This window comes from Indicator indicator, chromosome Z (assembly GCF_027791375.1).
Source record: "Indicator indicator isolate 239-I01 chromosome Z, UM_Iind_1.1, whole genome shotgun sequence".
Taxonomy (NCBI): Eukaryota; Metazoa; Chordata; class Aves; order Piciformes; family Indicatoridae; genus Indicator; species Indicator indicator.
The window spans coordinates 67,613,384-67,622,123 of NC_072053.1; positions in this window are offsets into that span (position 1 = coordinate 67,613,384).

Sequence of the window (8,740 nt, forward strand, 5' to 3'; positions counted from 1 at the left end):
TAAATCTTTGAAAAAGAGTAATGTTGACCTTAAATTTATAAAAATCTGATTTAATCATCCCAGAAAGCTCTGCAGGTACTTTCAGTAAAGCTTTTTTTTTTAAAGCAAATTGTGCATTGCTGGGAGATCAGATGGTTATTACCATTAGGAAGTTTAAGTCTTAATTTCCCCAACCCCTGCTTATCTGCACACATCTAAATGGGTTCGTTGGTTTCATTTTTTAAAGTTTTTATGTCTTTAGAGTACGTACACCGTGTGAGCAATATTTGTGTAGAGGGATGGTTGAAGCTCAGTGACAGAATGAGTTTCCTCCACATTTTTGATTGCTTTGCCTGAAATTTTACTTGTAAGCAGTCTTTCCATTATCTGTCTGTTCTCAGCATTAATTTGGAATGGGATGAGAACAGTCAAAGACTTTAATGAAGTAACCTAGCTAATGACTACACCATTAAAATGTTGGAGTATATGAAGATACAGCTAATATGGAGGCGAGGGGAGGAAACCAGCAACTTTACATACGATTTATTGTTCTTTTTAAACACTCTACATAAATTTAGGATTTGTATAATTAATATACATTTTACATTTTCAGTTTTTTAGTTATTTAAATAGTTCTGTAGCTTGAACAATCCAGAAAGCATCTTTCATTTGCTGAGAAATGAAGGGCTGAACAAGCACAATACCCTTGAAATTCTTCAGTCTTCATATGGCTGGGACAGCTTTTCAACAACAGGATGTAAGATGGAAGATACACAGTGCTACACAGCCAGCAAGTTTGCAGATTTATTTTGTTCAGTGGCCTAGATTCTGTAATGTTGAGTACACTCTTGTAATTTTTTACGTGGGTTCTCTGTATGGAGGCCTGTCCTTGTAAACATGCAGATGAAATCATCGTTGAAAAAACAAATTGCAGAGGATACTTGGAATCGTAGGATCATAGAATTGTTTCAGTTGGAAAAGACCTCTGAGTCCAACCTAACACCACAATGGCCATTTAACCACGTCCCAAAGTGCTAGGTCTACAAATTTATTTCTTTCTTAACCACTTCAACAGGTGCTAACTCCACCGCTGTGCTGACCCTGGGCAACCTCTGCAAAATGCCTGACCACTCTTTCAGTGAAGAAATTTTTCCTAATGTCCAACCTAAGTCTTCCCTGGCAAATTTCAGGCCATTTCTTCTTGTTCTGTCACACAACACAAGGGAGAAGAAACCGACCCTCACCTCACTACAACCTCCTTTCAGGGAGTTGATGAGACCAAGAAGGTCCTTTCTCCAGAGTACATCCCAGATCCCTCTGCTGCTTGATCTGTAGATCTTTCAGCAGCCTTGTTACCATTCACTGGACATGCTTCAGCAGCTTGATGTACTTCTTGTAGTGAGGGGCCCAAAACTGAACAGTTTCTGAGCTGCAGCCTTACCAGTGGCAAGTACAGGGGCATGATCACTTCCCTACTCCTGGGGGATACAGGCCAGGATATTGTTGGTCTTCTTGGCACAATGCTGGCTCATGTTCAGCCAACTTAATGAACATCCCCAGGTCATTTTCTTCTGGATGCCTTTCCAGCCACTGCCCCTAGCCTGTAGCATTGCATGGGGTTGTTGTGACCAAAGTGCAGCACATGGCACTTGGCTTTGTTACATGTCATAAAATGGACCATGGCCCATCAATTCAGCCTGTCCAGATCCCTTTGCAGAGCCTTTCTACCCAGTTTAGTGTTATGTGCAAACTTACTGCCTGGGTTTAGCATTTTGATACACACAGATGACACACACACACACAGAATCAGTAAGTTTGGAAAAGACCTCAAGGATCATCAAAGTCCAAACGGTCACCCAAGACCTCACGAGTACTAAACCATGTCACCAAGTGCCACGTCCAATTCCCTCTTGAACACCTCCAGGGATGGTGACTCCACCACCTCCCTGGGCAGCACATTTCCAACGGCTAACAATTCGTGCCGTGAAGAACTTTCTCCGCACCTCGAGCCTAAACTTCCCCTGGCGCAGTTGAGACTGTGTCCTCTTGATATAGCTAAATAGCAACCAAGGGACCCATTTTACTGGGCAAGCAATGGCAGAAAAACTCTGCAGCCCTACAGCTGGAACCAAAGTGTTCTTGTGCCCGTCATTCCAAATTCAGTGGGGCTGTAGAGAGGAAAGATTCTGATGTTAAACTGATAACAACCTTGTGCAGACTCAGCATGAAATACCTCTCATGTGTTTGTCTCTCCCATCTCATGGGATTTCAATGGGCAAACCCAACAAGTTATGAACATGTACTGACAGGATAATGGAATTGTCAGCCATCCCGTAGAATGACTGGGACCTTTGGAGGTCTCTAGCCCACCCTCTTGTCCAAAGTAGGACCAGTCCTAGGGTCTAACCAGGGTACACATGGCTTTGTCCAGCCGGGGCTTGAAACCCTCCAGTTTCAGACTGTTCTCATGGGAGAAACATTGTCCCAGACTCCATTCCAAGCTCCCTAGCTTCAGCTGATGCTGTGCACCTGTGAGAGTTGAAAGCCTGTTGTGACCACGAGGTTATGGAGCCTGAATCACTGGGCAGTGGATTGTAATGTCAGTGACCAGTGGACTGTGACCTCATGTCCCTCACTGCTTCTGGTATCAGCAAAGCCTGGGCCGGTCTGGCTCATGCCCTGGGCCCGTCTGGCTCATGCCTGGACTTCTGCTGAGCATACCAGCAAGGTCTAGAGGGTTAAGCAAGTGTTCTGGTGGTGCTTTGCGGGGCTGCTCTTGGCAGGTCTCAGAGCTCATCACAGATTCATCCCCTGGCTTTCCTTGGCCCTGCCTGGTTTGGGCAGCTGGGCACCATGGGACATGCTTGCAGCACTGTAGATGAGCTGTGCAGGGAAACACTTGCCCTGAAGTGGCAGTGGGGTGGGTTATGGGGCTCAGGAAGCTGGGAAGGTAGTCCTTGTCATGGGACTTGGGCATTTCTTTCTCCCCTTCTCAGGACAGGACATAAACATGGCTTCTCTGCATGTTGCAGCATACAAACCTTAGGACTGCAGTGCTTGTCAAGAAGAAGCAGCTCCTTAATCTCTGTGCTCCCCAGCCCACTACAGCACACAGAAAGTACAGCAGCTGGAAGTGAGTGGAGATGCTTCACCTGCTGTGACTACCGCAATGATGTTGCCTACATGTCAGCCTACATCCACCAATTCTGCTTAGGCTGTGCTTTGTACTGGGCATAGCAGAAGCCAAAGTGCCCCCTGGGCAGGTCAGTGACAACAGCTCTCTTGTTATCTATGGTATAGGATGATGATTATTTGACATTCAGCATCAAAGGCCTCCCAGCACTATCAACTGAAAGCAACCTCAATGAGGCCATCCTGTAGAATGTGTCAGATGATTTTTTGGAGTTAGATGTGCCATGCCCTGCAGGGCTATTGGCTGAAGACAACATCAATGAGGCCATCTTGTCAGAGCTGTCAGAAGATGATTGTTTACACTTAGATGTACCAGGCCCTGCAGACAGCCAGGATGAGCAGGAGAGGGCTGTGGAGCGGGTGCCTGAGCCTCAAGTGGGTGACTTCACTCCTGTCCTAGTCAATCCTGTCACACAACCTATATCTTGGGATTATTTGTTCCAATAGTACCTTGGCAATGCTGTTAGCTGTTGCTCACATGGTAGGGATCGCTTCCACTCAACGAGTTAGGTAATCCACAATTACCAGAAGGTTATTTCTACCTTTGTACCAGTGGTAATTCAGTAAAGTTCACCTGGATGGCCTGAAACAGACATAGGGCCAGAGGTCTTCCACCAGGAGTCATTTGTCTTAATCTTCTGACATTCTCCAGCTGTTTTACCAACTACATACCCCAACACACCCATAACTTCTCAGAAATTGGTCGTACAATGCCTTTGTTTCCACAGTGCGTGCTCTCGTGGAGTTGCAGGAGCACCTCTTGGGAGACTATTTAACAGTTGTCTCCCATCTGGGAATACCCACTTCCCATCAGCTGTCTTGGTTCCCTCAATCTTTTCCATGTCCTTCTCTTCTTCAGGGGAAAATATAGGAAGCCGTTCCACTTCCTTAGTTTTTGGTATGACAACACATATTATAGTAGGTTTCCCTAAGCTTCAAAAGTAATTTCTTTCTGGTGTCCATTCACATGTACTATTGCTACTTCTTCTGTTTCCATTAGTGCCTCTGATATTTCTAATTGTTCATAAACCAACCATTTTCCCAGAGAGTTTATCATTCCCCTTTCCCTCCAGATTTCCAAAAGTAAGCACCACCCCATATGCATATTTTGAATTAGTATATATAGTCCCTTCCTCTCCCTCGAGGTGGTACAGGGCCTGCTTCAGGGCATACAATTCACAGCTCTGAGCTGCCCATGTTTTTGTCAACCCTCCTTTCTCCAGTACTTCCCCTTTTATCCCATGAATCAGTGCATATCCACTAAACCTTTTACCATCCACACACCGTGAGGACAAATCCACAGTTTCTCTCCATGGGGGAGGGGTGTATCCATCAAATCCTCTCTCACCTTCTCAACCCACCGCAAACTTCTCCAACCCAACTCAAACTTCTTGTGTCGGTGTGAGCTGAAATTCCCCCCCCACCAACAAGTAACCAAGCTAGCCCAGTCTGGAAGCAAGTGAAGGCTGTATTTACAAGCAGAGAAATGCAATGAATATGTACAAATACACAAAATTCACAACATTTAGAGATATATACAATCAACAGAAAAGCACAACCGATCTCCCTTTGCTTCCTCCCAAGGGGACCCTCCCAAAGGGGCCTCCCTCTCCCAGGAGCTTCCCCCCAGACCTCCCCTGGACAGAGAATCAGAGTTAGTTAAGCAGAAAGTTGTTAACTTAGCTGCCAAGGTCAGTACGTGTTATCTTCAGCCAGAAGAGAAGAAGAAACAGCAGCCAGACAGCCCAGCAACTGCCCCCACTGCAGAACACAGAATGTGCAGAGTGCCCACTTTGTTTTGGGTAATAGTTCTTAAACATTTCTATCTATCCAATGGAAGTGTTTAGAACAATTGTTATTTTGCTCTCTTACATCCAATAGTGATTTATTTACACTCTTTCACTTTCTCTGTTGTGAACTTTGCAAGGAAAAATTAAAAAGACAGTTTCAAACCATCACACTTCTCCAACCCAACTCAAACTTAAAACCTTCTCCTCATTATCCTTCATGCCAGGTCTCCTTTGTCTAGATACAGGGTATTGTCTAACTTTCACTATATACCCTTCCTCTTTCAATTCTATTTCTTTAGGAGTTATTCATAACTGTCCCCTATTCCAGCCCATACATATAGGATAATTTCTTGTTCATCCTTCTTGGTCAACCCCAGGGGGCCAAGGCCAGGCTCTCTCTATTCCAGACGATTCTCCCAACAATGTTGCACCACATATGTCTGTTCACTCAACACTGTTGGGGCTCATAAGAAAAAGCAGAAAAATTGCACAATATGAAACTGTAACAATCATACAAAACAGAAGCAACTATACAATATATACAACTGTGACTTGAGGGTCATGTACAACCTGTACATGTTGTGGTGGGTAAGAATCACAGTATTAACCAACAGCCAATCTACAAAGCCAGTGCTTATTTGCCTTTGCCCAAATCTGGGAAAGAAGTTTCTAGATACAGATGACGTGTGCATTTGGCTGAAGGAGGTGTGGAAACTGATTTTCTTACTGCTAACACTAATCTCAAGACTGGCAGACCACGGCACCAGACTGCATGGACCACAAGGGCCAGTATTGCTAAGCCTAATCACAACTGCTTAGAACTGCATTGCCAAAATGATCAATATGAGTGTGCTGATCCCCCTTTTCTTTGCATCTACAGCTCTGTTGACCATCACTGTGTTTGCATTTGCAGTAATTGTTTCTTGTCCATCCTAATGTCTGCTACACAATCCACTTTCCTCTTCCCCTTCTGTTCCCCCAGAACCTTAAAATCTGTCCCTGGTTTTGTAAAGTTAATTGTTAGCTATAATGCTGTTGATGGTGTTTGGTGTTAGTTAGCTAGAGTTACCCCTACCCACACTCCCTTCCTTTCCCTTCTCCATCTCTATCATTCATGCCACCATGGACCCCATCACCAGGGCAGCAACAGCAAGGCATGGGGTGGATCCAAGAGACTGTGTTGGCCTTCCTTGACATCACTGGAGCACAAAACCACCAACTGGTATCACCACTGTGTTGACATCACCATGGACTGTAAGACCAGAGGCCTCCCGCTCTTCTGAGAAGCTTGACCAAACAAAGAAAGAGAAACCAACAACTGATGAAGGGAAAAGTAAATTTTTTTAAGGGAATGTATGTTTTAAAGGGAAAATTAAATGAAGGGTGACTAAGCAAACAAGGATCCTGTCCTTCGGTAGTAAGATCCCTCCTGGCCTCAGGGCATCTTCACAAAAGCTGGCAGGAGAACAACTGATAAGGACCAACAGTAACAGCCACAAAGTGAGAGACCACTGATAAGAGAGATAGCATGGGAGGACCTCTGTTTCTTGAAGGAACAATCCTGTTTTGTGAGCCCCTGAACAGGTATGGCTATATTCCAAGAAGAGGAGGACACCTATGAGTTCCTGAAAATGAGATGGGGGGGGGGAGAACACCTATATTAACGAGTTCCCAAAGATAGTTTGCATTATCTACATCTATCCTCAGAGACCTGTTGAACATGTATACTTCTCCTGTTGAATATGTATAATTCTGTAACTTAAAAGCCAGCATGTGCAGGTAAATGTTATGTGAGATTTATGGAATGATCCTGCTTGCATCTGGCACTGTATTAAAGCATTATCTCTTCATAACTCTATGTGAGTTATGAGGTCTTTTCCACATGTCATAACCTCAGATGGAATGCACCCCACTGACCCAGAAGAAAAACCAGGATGTTCCAGGTTCATGGTGGCGGCCCCTTCCTTCTTCTCTTTCCCTGCCCCTCCTCCTTTCCTATACTTCTATTAAAGTGCCTCAATTAAATACTCGATTCTGTCTCAGTTTTATTTGGGGGATCTAACTCAATCTTCAAGGGAGGGATGTTCAACCGTCCACTTTTGCACCTATTACTGTAGTATTTTTCTGACTCAATCTCCTACCTCTGGCCAGGGTGGTCACACACATTCTTTCTGCCCCTCAATTTACCAAAAAGGTAAATCCCTCCTCCTGGGGTTCCCCTAATTTTAAATTCACCAAGGGCTCCTCATTCTTCTCTGACCCCAGGAGGTAGAGCCCTTGATACCCCTATTCACTGTAACAGTCTTCCTCCTGCACTACCTTGAATACTCTCATGTCCCTTCCATGTTTAGGTCTTAAAATGACCTGCCTTCTGTCCACAATCATATTTTGCCTCTGCAATATAAAACAATATGGGTGATACGCTCTACATACCCCTGCCATTCTTTTAAGGGATTATCCAAACAATCTATCAAAGCCACCTCCCAAAGAGTAAAAGCCAGCAAGTAACACCATCAAGCTAAATTTATTCTATCATGTGCAGAGAAGGGAGGACTTGCAACATGCATGGAGGATCAGGACACTGGGACTGCTTCAGAGGACAGCTTATTAAGGAACTCCTGCAGTCCAGGACCCCAGGCCTTCTCCACTTTTCCCATGATCCCAAGCAAGGAAGGATTCTCTGCCAAATGGTGTTTTGGTTTTTTTTTCCTGTAAAAATATATTAAACCTCTTTCAACTAATTCCAGCATTTCAGGGAAAGCATAAAGAAGCAGCAGGTGGAGCATCTCAAGTGGGATGCAGCCCGACCACGAGAAGAACCCCATTTCCACCTCAGCCAGGGCGCCGGGCCAGAGAGGCAAGCGGTTGCCGAGGCTACCCGCAAGCCAGCCAGCCAGCCAGCCCTTCCACTGCCGAGTATACCCCTCCTCCTCAGAGCAACCACCGTCCCGCTGGGCCCAGGCCCGACGGCAGCCCACCGCAGCAGCGGCGGCGGCGCTGCTGAGAAGGAGTGGCTGAGCCTCGCCGTCGCCACGGCAATGCAACGGACAAAACCCGCATTAGGGGCACGCAGTGGCGGATGAGGAACAGGCAGAGTTCATCCGGGAAGTACTCTCCTCGGTAATTAACGCGAAGAGCTGTGTAACAGCCTGGTCTGGCCGCCCGTGCAACACGGAGCTGACTCGACCATTCTGGAGCAGGGTGTGTGTAGGGAGGAGGATGGGAGGGGGAGTTGGGGTGTTCCTCATCTGCTCTGCCCTCTGATCTGCCGGGAGGGAAAAAGAATCGAGGGACCATCCCGTGCGGGGAATAGCACTCTCCGCTTCTCACATCTCTTCTCCTTAGCACTCCCGTTGGGTAGGACGGCCCGACCTCTACACACACACACAGAGCGGGGGTGAGGAGAACTTGTGTGGGGTCTGGTTTTAGGTGGAAACCGGGCAACGTCGGTGGAAGTGCCGGAGAAGGGGCTGCTAGAGGAAGCCTCGTCCCCATTTACGTGGCTGTCGTTTCTGCTTCTAGCCAGCAATGCGTGATGACCCTCTTCGGGAGCACCTTCAGCCTCAACAACCGCGCCCGTCCGCTGCGGAAACCCGCCTCTCTCTCCAACCTGAGCTTGGTGAGTCCCTTGCCTGCGACAATGCATGGAAATGCAGCGCTTATGCAAACAAACCCAAAAGCTACAAAATGCAAACAATCTCCTTCAGCTGAAGGCGAGTATTGTGCTGAGATGGTGAGTTTGCCCAGCTGTCACCTGTCCAGGGCAGGAGGAGACGCTC